The sequence below is a fragment of the Akebia trifoliata genome, chromosome 15, assembly GCF_017979445.1.
Source record: "Akebia trifoliata isolate Shusen 1 chromosome 15, ASM1797944v1, whole genome shotgun sequence".
NCBI classification, from domain to species: domain Eukaryota; kingdom Viridiplantae; phylum Streptophyta; class Magnoliopsida; order Ranunculales; family Lardizabalaceae; genus Akebia; species Akebia trifoliata.
Window position 1 is genome coordinate 21,116,662 of NC_141389.1, and position 14,023 is coordinate 21,130,684.

The following is a 14,023-nucleotide window of genomic DNA, read 5'->3' on the forward strand; positions in this document are numbered from 1 at the left end:
AGAGGAATGTGTACAAAATTATTCATCCACAACAACGGAGTCCATCTCCTCCGTTAGACGATGATGGAGGTCAATCTGCAATGAGCGAAAGAGCACGGAAAGGGAAGGGGATTGCACAACCGAGTAGGAAAACTAGGAGGAGTTAGTTAGATTTGTTCTATTTTTCTTAATTTGTATCTTTTTATATGAATACAATGGATCCTTTATGAGACATGGGGTGCACAATTTTATTGTAATAAGGTGTACATGCGAATCGTAGTGATATAATGCAGTTGTATTTTGTTTTGTGTACCGAATGTGAAGATAAATGACGAGTTTCAATTATGATATGTATACATTGGTACTAAATTAAACCTTTTAATACTTACAGGTAATGTGGAAGAGGATGAGGGCGATCGTGATGGTCATATTAGTCAAAGAAAAATTGAAGGTGAGTCGCTTTGATTGTTTAATAATCACAATATGATTTGAAAGTATTTTATAAATGTATAACTTTTCTTACGTGGTCCTTGTGATATGGAAAGTGAAACGAAACATCCGAAAAGTTTGAGCATCACGACGACCCGGGAGTACCTCAGAGAACGACACGTCAATATGAAAGAAAACATCCCAACGACGAAATGTGTCATTCCGAACTCGGGTAGCAACGTTTGGCAGAGTTAAAAGAAATAGACGAAATGACAATAGAGAAGTAATTGAGTTGTGTCAGGTACACAAATAAAAATTCAATTTACTATGTCTTGTGTTATGAAAGCTAGAACATTCAAATACACATTGCTTCATATATTAAAGCATTTAACTATCGTTTTTTAATTATAATATTCTTGCCATATTGTGTGTAGATTCAGATGTTTGAGATGCGTATAACTAGCAGACAAAACACAAGATACTAAGGTATTGTTCAGACATCGCGCCGTAACTCTATTGTTTTTATATAATCAATGTTAGTGGAGAAGATTGACCCAATGATTTTTCTTAGACTCATATACTCAATCACTCATTGGGTGGTAGCAACAATGACTTTTTTGGGAACTTAGATTTCTGATTTTTTCCTGTGTGGGTTTGTGAGAATTTTGGGATTTGGGTTGTGTTGAGATCTGTGTTTTGTTGTGATTTATTGAAGATTACTTTTGGATTTTTAGTAGAGGAGAAGAAAAGTTGAAGAATACCCATTTCTTAATACTTGCTATCAATTAATTGTATCTTAGCTATTACCTTTTTTTCTTACAAACTGTGTGGTTGCTCTAATTTTAGTCATTTGTTTGTGTTTTAACCATTGAAAATGAGATTTAGTCATTTGACAAATTCGGAGTTCTCATGTGACATCAGAGGCTGAAAGCGCCCTCGATCCGCGGGGTGTGCGGATCTGCTTTTGGCCCTTGAGGTTTGGGAGTCGCCACCTAGTTATTATGGTCTAGGAACCAAACTGACTCTAAAACGGATAATGAACTAATCTACTACAGAAAATCTGAATCCGGGGATCATGTTACGGGGTTGGAAGGTGTTAGGCACCAACCCCGCCCGACCAATGCTGGTCTCTACTTATCCCAAATAAATCTACATCGCTAATGACAAACCTAGATTAAAAAATAATGAAAAATCTTACTTTCGATCTGCAAAAGTGTTATTCCCTAAGATCTGGTGAAAACGACTCCTTGTACCGTATTCCTTACTTCGTTCTATCTCCGAATCTGATTTCTGATCTCTGAGGTAAGGTATCTCCTTCTTGGATCTGGGTGCTTCGAATTTGTTGTGGATTTTTGGGGTATTTTTGAGAGGTTCCTAGGTGTTTTTCAGGCTGAAATCGAAGTGGGAGTGTTAGGTAAGGAGTTGGGGCTCCAAAATTAGGGTTTTGGAGAGGTTGTGGAGGCTTCTTCACCTACTTTTCCTAGGGTTTTTTCTTTAATACGAAAATAGGGTGTGGAGGCTCCTATTTATAAAGTTTTTTAGGAGAATTAGAGTTTGATTAGGGTTTCTTTTTAGGGTTTCAATTAAGGTTTAGACTTTGGTCTCATGAGATGGACTTGGTCTTTAGGGTTTTGACTTAGGGTTTTGACTTTAGTCTTATGAGATTGACTTGATTAGTTTAGATTAGGGTTTTGATTTAGGTTTTGACTTTAGTCTTATGAGATTGACTTGATTAGTTTAGATTAGGGTTTTGATTTAGGGTTTTGATTTTAGTCTTATGAGATTGACTTTAATACTTGACTTAGTCTTACTTAATTGACTTTATTTGACTTTAGTCTTATTTGATTGACTTTAATATCTTGACTTTAGTATTTCTTGATTGACTTTAAATTTTTGGAGAACCCCCCTCTATTTATCTTTAATTCTTTGGACCCCCAATGGAGGGGTCCTTAAAGAAATATCTTGCGAACCATCAACAATTTTGCCTGAAAGCCTAATTGATCGATTTTTTGTTCAAATTTTAAAATTAATTTTATTAATGTTTCACTTTACATTATTTAATGATTTATTTATTAATTTTGAAATTTTTAATTATTAAAATTATGAAATTACCATTTTGCCCTTGGAGAAGATTTTTTACGTTTTAAGTCATTTTTCAATGTTCCAAGATGTTTTGAAAACAATTTTTCGTAAGGAATTCAATGGAAATGTTGGTTTTTGTCATTTATGAAGTTTTTTTTTATGAAATGGTCGTGAACTTTATGAGGGGTATTTTCGTAATTTTGTCAAATTTTGTGAAAATTTGCGAAGTGGTTTATTTGGTTTCGATTTGTTGTTTTATGTATTTGAATGGGTCTGCCTAAGCGTAATGTAGGTTCTAGGGTTGTTTTGATACTAGGGGTATTTTGGTAATTTAGTCATTTTTAGTGATTTTTATCGTGAAGCTTCTTTTTGATCTGCAATATGATGATTTCTACGTTTCTAGGATCGTATTTTCCTAGCGTAGCGTGGTTTCTATGGTTTTGTCAGTTCGAGATACCTCATCCGGATTTGTGAAACACATCTGGTAACAAAATAAAGCATTGGAATAAACATCCATCATTGGGAACCGTTGCGATCGGGTTGACAAGTTAATTAATCAGGCGAGTGCAAAAATGGGGTGTCTACATATGCCCCTCTTTGGCAGAGGGTTGAAGCAAACTAGATAGCAAATCTATTTTGGTAGATAATGCGATATCTGAATGCCAAAGCTAGTGACAGTTCATTTTGCAGCCTGATTTAGCAATTCATCGGGGTGTTCGGATCCTTGAGGGTAAAACTCTCCCCGAACTAGAAAAATGTCAGGTCCTTGAGCGCGAGCTCTCACTAGCAGTGTCAGATCCTTGAATTTTAGAAAATTCTCCTTGACTTATGTAACAATTGTGTAAGTGTGTGGACTCGAAATCTGAGATAGGTTTCAAAGAGTTTGAGTTGGAAATGAGTCAAATCTGAGCATGAAGTAAATATAAACTAAGCATAGTTCCGAGAAAACCCTCGGCGGCATCTGAGCATAATTCCAAGAAAACCCTTGGTGGCATCTGAGCATAATTCCAAGAAAACCCTTGGCGGCATTTGAGCATAGTTCTAAGAAAACCCTTGACGGTATCTGAGAATAGTTCCGAGAAAACCCTCGACGGCATCTGAGCATAATTCCAAGAAAACCCTTGGCAGCATCTGAGCATAGTTCCAAGAAAACCCTTGCCGGTATCTGAGCATAAATCCGAGAAAACCCTTGGCGGCATCTGAGCATAGTTTCGAGAAAACCCTCGGTGGCATCTGAGCATAGTTCCGAGAAAACCCTCGACGGCATCTGAGCATAATTCCAAGAAAACCCTTGGCGGCATCTGAGCATAATTCCAAGAAAACCCTTGGCGGTATCTGAGCATAGTTCCAAGAAAACCCTTGGCGGCATCTAAGCATAGTTCTGAGAAAACCCTCGACGGCATCTGAGCATAATTCCAAGAAAACCTTTGACGGCATCTGAGCATAGTTCCGAGAAAACCCTCGGCGGCATCTGAGCATAATTCTGTGAAAACCCTTGGTGGCATCTGAGCATAATTCCGAGAAAACCCTCAGCGGCATCTGAGCATAGTTCCGAGAAAACCCTCGGCGGCATCTGAGCATAGTTCCAAGAAAACCCTTGGCGGTATCTGAGCGTAGTTCCGAGAAAACCCTCAACGGCATCTGAGCATAATTCCAAGAAAACCCTTGGCGGCATCTGAGCATAGTTCCGAGAAAACCCTCGGCGGCATCTGAGCATAATTCCTAGAAAACCCTTGGCGGCATCTGAGCATAATTCCGAGAAAACCCTCGGCGGCATCTGAACATAGTCTTGGCGGCATCTGAGCATAATTCCGAGAAAACCCTCGGCGACATCTGAACATAATTCCAAGAAAACCCTCGGCGACATCTGAGCATAATTCCAAGAAAACCCTTGGCGGCATCTGAGCATAATTCCGAGAAAACCCTCGACGGCATCTGAGCAAAATTTCAAGAAAACCGTTGGCGGCATCTGGCTAAGTAAAACTAAGAATGAAGAAATAAATCTGGGAAAAAATGAATGAAATCTAGAAAAGAGGGGTTGAATCTGGGAATGAATAGATCTAGGACATAATGAATGCCCTATTTCCTATGTGAGATCCAAAATGCAATTGTTTGAACCTCAAGGTTTTGTGAATTTAAAACTTGAGTTTTTATTTCTTTTTGAACCTCAAGAGTTTTTCGAAAAATTATTATCAAGAGAGTAACCTTAAGTTTGGGGTTCCCATTATCTTTTAGGATTAACATTGCTCAAAAACAAAATGTCCCTACTTTGATAATAAACATGGCATTGAAGATAATTGAATATATCATGCAAAAATAAAAAAATGCCCCTAGTATAAGAGGAAACTACATATTAAAGGAAAAAGAAAAATGCCCCTTGTATGAAGGTTCAAAATATTTGATTATCACAAGCGCAATAAAGATCCAACTTTTAATTTTGATTAATTAGTGAAGGTTTTGAGTTAGGCTCAAGAGAACAAAATTATTTCCTTTTTGAGACTCATCAGAGAATTCATTCTTCTCTCCCTTGGTTCACTTGGGGAAGTAAGAATTTTTAGATCAATCGTAGACACGATACTTGTGGCTTCCGAGTCTATGCCTGGTTTAAGCTAAGTATTGATCTTGATTATTTGGACTTCTGATGTTTCAGCTCAGACTGCTCTTAGCTTCGGATTTTCTTCTGTTTTTCTTAATTGCTCTAACTTTTGCCTAGATCGCCTTTTCGGGTTTTCAATCTAGCGAGCTTGCTCTAGCTTTTGCCTAGATCGTCTTTTTAGGTTTTCGATCTAGTGAGCTATTTTTTTTTCGGCTCTGATTCTTGCCAAAGTTGTCCTTTTAGATTTTCAACCTTGCGAGCTTGCCTTAATTTTTGCCTAAGTCGCCCTTTCTGGGTTTTCAACTTAGCAGGCTTCTTCATTTTTTTTTCTTCTGATCTTCTAGAGTTACTGTCTAATCATGCTTTGCTATCTTCCTTGACTTTTCACATGGTACTTAGGAGGACTTTCATGGGTAAGCTTAGGACTGGGTATAAAAAGAAAGGAATTTTGAGGCTCAAAAGCCCAAATGCCCCTTGTGTTGCATTTCATCTTGAATTTTCTTCCCCATGATGATATTTCTTTTTCTTTTGAATTTTTTCTTTTTAGATTTTTGTCTTCATCGGGGAATCTATTTTTTTATTTTTATGCGGTCGGGCCTGAAGTAACTTCTCAGGTTGCCTACGTACCCCAGAATTTTGGGATCAAACCAAAACGTAGTTCGAAACTTCCCTCCCCTAGGTTAGGTGGTCGGGCTGAGAAAGAAAAAGACATAATTTTTCTTTTTGAAAAGCCTGCAAAGGGGTTGAGAAAGGATATGTTGGACTGGGTAACTGGGTAATATGAGGATTGATTCGACCAAAGATGGCCTCCTTAAATGTAGTACCGTTTGATTTGGTCAAGGTTGGTTGGTTCTAGTAATTCGATTCCATCATGATCTTGAAGTCTTACAGCTTTTCCTGGTAATATTTCCTTGACGATGAACGGACCTCCCCAATTTGGTTTGAACTTCCCCCTGGGATCAAAAATAGGTGCCCTGCTCTCTTTGAGTACTAAATTCCCGACTTGTAAGTGACAGGCCTTGATTTTCTTGTCAAACACACGGATGACTCTTCTTTGATAAGCTTGCACGTGATACAACGCTCTTAGTCATTTTTCCTCGATCAAATTTAACTCTTCATACTGTTAGCGAACCCAATCTGCTTCTGACAACTGACTTTCTAAGAGAACCCTGAGAGACGAAATCTTCATTTCAACTGGCAAGACTGCTTCCATGCCATACACTTAGGAGTAGGGAGTAGCTCCGGTGGAGGATCAAATTGAGGTTCGATATGCCCATAATGCAAATGGTAGTTTTTCTGACCAATCTCGATGTGATTGACACATTTTTCTAAGTATAGTCTTAATATTCTTATTAGCTGCTTCGACTGCTCCGTTAGTCTGAGGGCGGTAAGGAGATGATTTATGGTGTGAGATTTTGAACTTTGAACACAATTTGATAACCTCAGCTTTGAAGTGCAACCCGTTATCAGAGATCAACTCTGTAGGTACCCCGTATCGACTGATGATGTTTGTTTGAATGAACTTTGCAACTCGAGACGCAGTGAGGACAGCATAAGAGGCAGCTTCGACCCATTTGGTAAAATAATCGATGGTAACTAGAATGTATTTGTGCCCGTTTGATGCCTTAGGCGATATTTTACCAATAATGTCAATTCCCCAGACTGAGAATGGCCATGGTGAAGTCAGACCCACTAATTGAGATGGTGGCACATGTATAAGGTTCGCATGTATTTGGCACTTATGACAGGTTTTGACCATGTGATGACAATCTGTTTCTATCTTGGGCCAATAGTATCCTTGTCTCATAATCTTCTTAGCTAACATTTTCCCACTCATGTGAGGGTCACATTCTCCTGAATGTAGTTCAATCCTTATCTGTTCAGCTTGATCTTCATCAACACACGACAAATGAATCCCATCATAAGACCTTTTGTATAAACTTCCTGCGTACAGGATAAATTGCGATGATAATCTTAGTAGGGTCTGTCGTTCCTTCCTCGATGCTTCTTCCGGGAATTCTTGTTTTTTCAACACTTTCTTTATGTCTTGTACCATGGCTTTCCATCGGGTAGTCGAGTAGCAGCAGTTGATCTGATGACAATATGCGGGTTTGTCTTTAACTTCAACAGTGATCGGTCTCAATCCATGCAGGGGACAATGGATCATTGAAGATAAAGTTGCTAAAGAGTCAGCAAATCTGTTATCCCTTGACAAGTGTTGGAACAGGATAGCTTTAAACTTACTGATTAAGTTTAGCAAATACTCATGATAGGGTTTCAACTTTTCATCCCTAGTCTTCCATTCTTCGAATGACTGATGTATGACCAAGGCTGAATCCCCAAAAACTTCAATTTCTGAAATGCCCAGGTTCAAAGTAGCTTTGAGCCCCGCGATGCACGCCTCATATTCAGCCGTGTTGTTAGTGTTCGAAAAAGCTAACTTAATAACGATAGGAATATGGCACCCTTTCGGAGAAAACATGACTGCCCCTATTCCATACCCATTTTGATTGGCGGCTCCATCAAAGTAAAACTGCCATGTTTGTTCTGCGGTTCTTCTTTAATGTGCAAGATGTTCTCATCATGGGAATTGATCGACAGGCCTTATTTCTTCTACAACAGGGTGATCTGCCAAGTATTCTGCTACAGTTTCCCTTTGATGATTTCTATTTCTGCTAACATGCGTGATGTCAAACTCTGATAGCAACAAAACCATCGTGCGGTTCTCCCTGTCAAGGCCGATTTCTCGAAAGATACTTGAGAAGATCCCCGATATAACAAGATAATTCTGGACAACATATAGTGCCGAGTCTCGAGTGGCCATACTAGTGCTAAGCAGGTTTTTCTCCAAGGATGAATATTTTCGTTCAAACTCTAAACATCTTCTTGCTGATGTAGTAGATGGCCCGTTCTATACGAGTATTTTTTGTCATATTGCGCAAGCATGCATCCCATAGTTTCTTCTGTGACTGACAAATAAGAGAAGAAGTGGTTTCACCCGTGTAGGTGGGACCAAAACTGGTGGGTTTGAAAGATACTCCTTGACTTGGTCGAAAGTCTTTTGACATTGTTCATTCCAAACTATTGGTTCATTCTTTTTTAGAAGCTTGAAAATAGGTTCGCAGACATTGGTGAGTTGAGCGATGAACCTGCTAACATACTAGATTCTGTCTAGAAAACCTCGAATTTGCTTTTCAGTCTTAGGCGGCGGCATCTCTTGGATAGCTTTAATCTTTACAGGGTCTACTTCGATCCCTCTCTGACTGACTACAAATCCTAATAGTTTTCCAGAAGTTACTCCAAATACACACTTCTGTGGGTTGAGGCGGAGTTGGTATTTTTGAATCCTTATGAGAAATATTTCTAACGCTGTAACATGCCCTAGTCGTTGCTTAGATTTGACTATCATATCATCAACATAAACTTCGACTTCCTTGTGTGTCATGCCATGTAGTAAAGTCGTGGCTGCTCTTTGATAGGTAGCTCTAGCGTTCTTCAAACCAAAAGGCATGACCTTGTAGCAAAATGTCCCCCACTGCGTGATGAACGACGTTTTTTGCATATCTCGAGGATCCATTTTTATCTGATTGTACCCTGAAAATCCATCCATGAAGATAACAAAGCGTGCCCTGTTGTACTGTCCACTAGAACATCTATGTGTGGTAAAGGGAACTATCCTTTGGGCTTGCTTTGTTTAAGTCTCTAAATCCACGCACATTCTAACTTTTCATCCGTTTTCGGCACCGGAACGACATTAGCAATCCCTCAGGGTATTCTACTACTTCCAAAAATCCAGCGTTAATCTGCTTCATAACTTCTTCTTTGATTTTCAAAGTCCATTTCGGATTCATACGTCGAAGTTTCTGTTTGATTGGTCGAGCATCAGGATATAACGGAATCTGATGTTGGACAATATCTGTGCTTACCCCCAGCATATCCTTGTAAGATCACGCGAACACGTCTTTGAACTTTCTGAGCAAGTCTACTATCCCTTTGCATTCATTGGGAGATAAAGTGACTCCTATCCGAAATTTCTTGAGGACTTTCTTTTGTTCCGAGGTTGATAAACCTCTACTCCCCTATTAGAGGTTGAGCCTGACGTTCCTCTTCTTGTTTAAGTAATTTGATTATTCAGGGGGGGTTCTTCTGTCAGAAGACTCTCCCTCCGAAGCCAGATTATTAGTCAAATTATTATTGCGCTCGAGGTAATAAAAAATTTCTTTCATTTCATTAAAAAGAGATGGGGTAACAGGACTCATTGTAGACTTGACAGACTCACTCAACTCAGTAGGAAAAACAGACTCCCTAGAAGCAACAGACTCAGCAGAAATAAATGACTCAACTGGCATGTCAGACTGAACAGGACTAATAGGACCGACAGACCTAGCCTTGACATGCAATACAGGACTAATTACATGATAATTTGATAGAGACCCAACAGCAGGTTTGATTACAGACTGAGGATTTGGGATTCCTTTCTCAACTGACAACACTAAGATACCATGATCTTCAATGAATAGTTGATCTATGTTGAGGGAGTCCAGATCGAGCTGCCAGTCTTCAACTTTCTTCTCCTTAACTTCTATGCTTACTTCCTTTTCGGGCCATTCCATGCCAAAAAAGATTTCAAACCCTAGCAGACGAGTACCTGTGATGTGATCAATGAACGGCTCTGGGAACCCACAGTAGCGGAAGTCTTCTCTTTCCTTCACAAAATAACCATTGATGGTCTTTCGATAGGGCTTTATTTTAATGAGATCTGTGGTACGCCTTTGCCTTTTAGCAATGACCTTATTTCATTTTGTCTTCCAGTATTAGGCCCAATCTTCCTTAGTAGGTTTATATCCTAGTCCGAATGTGCCGATGACATCTTTAATCACTGGTGCCTCCTTAATACCTTGCTGCTTGCCACCTAAGCCCATACCAGGGAAGAATCTCTTTTTCTTGAATATATTGGCCATGTAGCAATTACAGGTATTTTCCATTGGAAAATATTCTTTCATGGCTTGATTCCATTGGACTGAGCATATCTTTTCAAACTCGAACCCACTGAGCTCTACTCCCTGTTGTTCTGGTTGAATTTCAAGCAACGGCTCATCCTTAGCTTCAGTACTGTTCATAGTCCCTATAATTTCAGCATCTCCATGGAGAGTAATCACTAGCCCATCCTTGATAAACTTGACCTTCTGGTGTATCGTAGAAGGGATGGCTTTGATTTGGTGTAACCATTGTTTCCCTAACAGTAAATTGAAAGAAGACTGGATGTCAATAACCTGAAATTCCACAGGAAATTCGGCTATGCCAGTGGACAGTCGAAGGTGCAAAATTCCCAGTACATCCCTCTTGGTGTTATCATAGGCTCTAACGCCTTGATTAGTAGGTTTGAGATCTTCAGCCTTAAACCCGAGACAAGTAGCAGTTTTCAGAGGGCAAACGTTCAGTGCACTCCCGTTATCGATCAAAACCAAAGGTACCCTCATCCCGTTACAGTCAACTGTAATGTGCAATGGCTTAGTGTGGCTTGCCCCTTCTTTTGGGAGATCTGAGTCCGAGAAGGATAGGATATTCTTACATAAGTTCCCCCTACTATACTGGCCAGCTGATCTGGAGAAGTATCAAGGGAAACTTGGGCTGTGTTAAGTGCTTTGAGAACAGCCTCCCTATGAGCAGTGGAAGCCATGAGTAAACCCCATACCGAGATATTGGCCCATAATTTTTTCAACTGTTTGATCACGGAGTTATCCTCTTCGATGCTTTCCTTAGTGGGATCTTCTCCTTCTTTTCTTGCCAGGGCTGCAGGATTTTCAACGCAGAGTTCTTGTGGCTTAAAAACTCTTCCCCCTTGAGTCATATGTCTAACTTCATCACAGGAAAGGGGGAAAGGCTCATCTTCCTCAGTCAACAAGTATGGATCTTCGACTGTCAAAGGTTTAGGGTTTTTTAGATTCATTTGGGCCAACAAGTAACTAGTGAACATGGGACTATCGTAACGAGGCGGGGATAAACAATAAGTATCATCCGAGGTTAAATCAAATGGTTAATAGTTTGTGGTGAAAACCTCATCAGTGAAGGCTATCCCGGCAAGGGGGTAACTGGGCGGTTTAACTTGGATTGGATGGATGAGAGAAACAGGGTCGAATGGTAATGGGGTGTGAGAAACCATGTTCAGGGTCGGTGGAGGTTGATAGGTAGGTAGTGGATTTGTCGTGACATTTGGTGGGCTAGGGATTGTGATCTTTTTGTTATCAATAAGGTTTTGAATGGTATGGCGCAGGGTGATACATCGATCCGTGTGATGGTCAGGATTTTGATGAAATTCACGGAATAAGTTGGGGTTGTGTCCGGCTGGCAAGGGATTTGGTAAAGGTGGGGGTTGAATCGGGGTAAGCAACCATTTCTTCAACAGTTTTTGCAAAGCTACGGTAAGGGTCATCCCTAAATTGGTAAATTGACGCGGAGTTCGAGGTTGACTCGGGTGACCTGGTTATTAACTCGGGCCAGGGGTTGAGCTGGGGTAACTGAGGTATTGGCAATGTAAGTATGGTTGATATTGGGTTTGGGAACATATGGTTTCTTAGGCTTGTTATCTGAGGGGTTAGAAAGGATCCCAGAGGCAAACGCATCCTCAAGTTGGCTCCCGGCTTGCAACAAGGATTCAAAAGTAGGGAGGTATTGGGCCACTAGGTATTGAGCATATCCTTGAGAGAGGTTCTTTAGGATAATTGCTACTTGTTCCTTCTCCGAAGGTCTATCCCATATTTGAGAAGCCTTAGCCCTCCAGCGACCAATGAAATCAGTGAATGTCTCCCCATTTTTCTGTTTAGTTGCTTCCAAATCCCTTCTTGAAGTCTCAATCTCGGTACTATACTTATACTGATGCCAGAAGGCCTTTGACATGTTTTCCCATGTACCCACAGTAACTGGATCTTGAGACATTAACCAACGTAGTGCTGATCCCGATAAAGTTCTTTGGAACAACAATGTCATTTGTTCGTCGTTGAACCCCATAGTACGTATGTTGGTAACATACACCTTAAGATGTGTTTTCGCACACTCTGTCCCACTGAACTTGTCCATTTCAGGCATCACAAACTTTTCTGGCAAATGGATTCTAGGGATGCGATTCAAAGCTTCAATGCCTGCTGCGATTTCATCAATACCCTTTATACTCTTCATCGCTGACTCCAATTGAGACATTCTATTAAATAACGCCGGATTTTCATCAACATACTCTTCGTCTCCGTCAAGCTCGAAGACTTCACGTGGACGTTTCTCTTCAACCTTTTTCCCCTTTGGGTCATCTAGGAAAATTTCTGTCGATTTCGAGGTCTGCTCTAACATTTTCACTTTGCCTTTTATATTGCTGATATCATTGGCAAAGGCTGCCAAGATCTTACGGATCTCTGTGAGCTCAGATTCTGAAGCCATCTCTACTTGTTGACTTGGTACTGTGGTTCTTTCTAACCGACTGGACGTACGACTCCAACTAGGAGGTGGACGCTTGAGTTTGGACGCAATGATAATCCTATATGACCCCATCAAAGGTAGATTTAGTCAATTTCAGTGTTACCCCCTTGATAACATTTTTAAGAATCATTTTATTGAGGTTTGTGCACCAATCCATTCACACAATGAGTATTTGAAAAGGAGATATTTATTCAAAAAGGAAAGATAGTTTTATTGAAAATGATTGACAAACAATATGTTCTTATTAAAACATCTTTCAACAAATTTGATTTGAACTATTTTTACATGGACGCTTGACTTTGTCTTGATGGTCATCAGGATTGCTGTCAGGCTTGACCCTCTTGGTTCTAACAACTGGCTCTCTGAATTCTGCTGGTCCGTCTGGATACCCTAAGGTGCGCTTATTCCATGCTTTCTCAATGAGGTGTACCAATTTTTCAGTCAAAGGCTCGGGGGAAAAGAAAGCTTTATGCTGAGGTAAGGATAACTCTGTAGGTACATCGTACTGTTCTGGGATTAGATTAGGGTGGTAAAAAGATGTTTCTTCTAAACCAATCAAACGGACATAGTAGGATCCCTTGGTTCCTAGAACAGGGGGATCAGTCATCCACCAAGGGCACCTAAAATCGATATGACAAGCGAGGCGAGAGTCTAACCATTTGCTCTAGGCTTTAACTGAGTTGTGACGCACTGACAAGTTTCTCTTGAAAAAATGATCTGGCCCATATTCGAGGTTTAAGGGAACCTCTACGATTTTGAGACGGTCACAAAGCCACATATAAAGTAAGTAGGGGCTTCCTTTGAAGCTTTCCCGCTCACCATTTTTTATGGCATCTAAACCTGGAAAGGTTTCGGCTAGGATGAGAGGTACTGGGTTGGCTTTCCTTGAGAGTTGAGAGGCTATATCTATGAAGGACTCAGGGATAGTTTGGCCATCACTATTGGAGGTCAGTATGTATTGAGCTAGGATTCCTAAGCATAATCGATAATCCTAGTGGCTCGCCAGGCTTCGGGTTTTACATTGATAGGGTGACTACGGGAGCGATACGGGCCCAGTAAAGGTACTAAGTTCAATCTCCCGTCATTGACTAAGACCTTGGCTTCTTCCTTGGAAATGTTTAGTCCTGTGGCGAGTTCACCAGAATATCTGGTCTTCAATGAGGGCCTGACTAAAGGTCCTGAAGTGGATATCCTCATGATCCAGCAATAATCCTCGTGAGTAGGGCATAAATGCATATACCCCATATGGAATATGTAAAGATAGGGGTTCCATCGCTTAGCCATAGCATGTAAGAGGTTCCAGTCTATCTCAAACTCATGGAAGTAAAGAGCACTCCTCAACATGAATCTCCCAAAATTGATCTTCTCTACAGGGTGCATTCCTATGACGGTTGTTTTGACTAACTGATCGATTGGGTTATCGCCGGTGGCTAACATCCTGGTTTGACACAAAAGGGGATTTTAGTACTC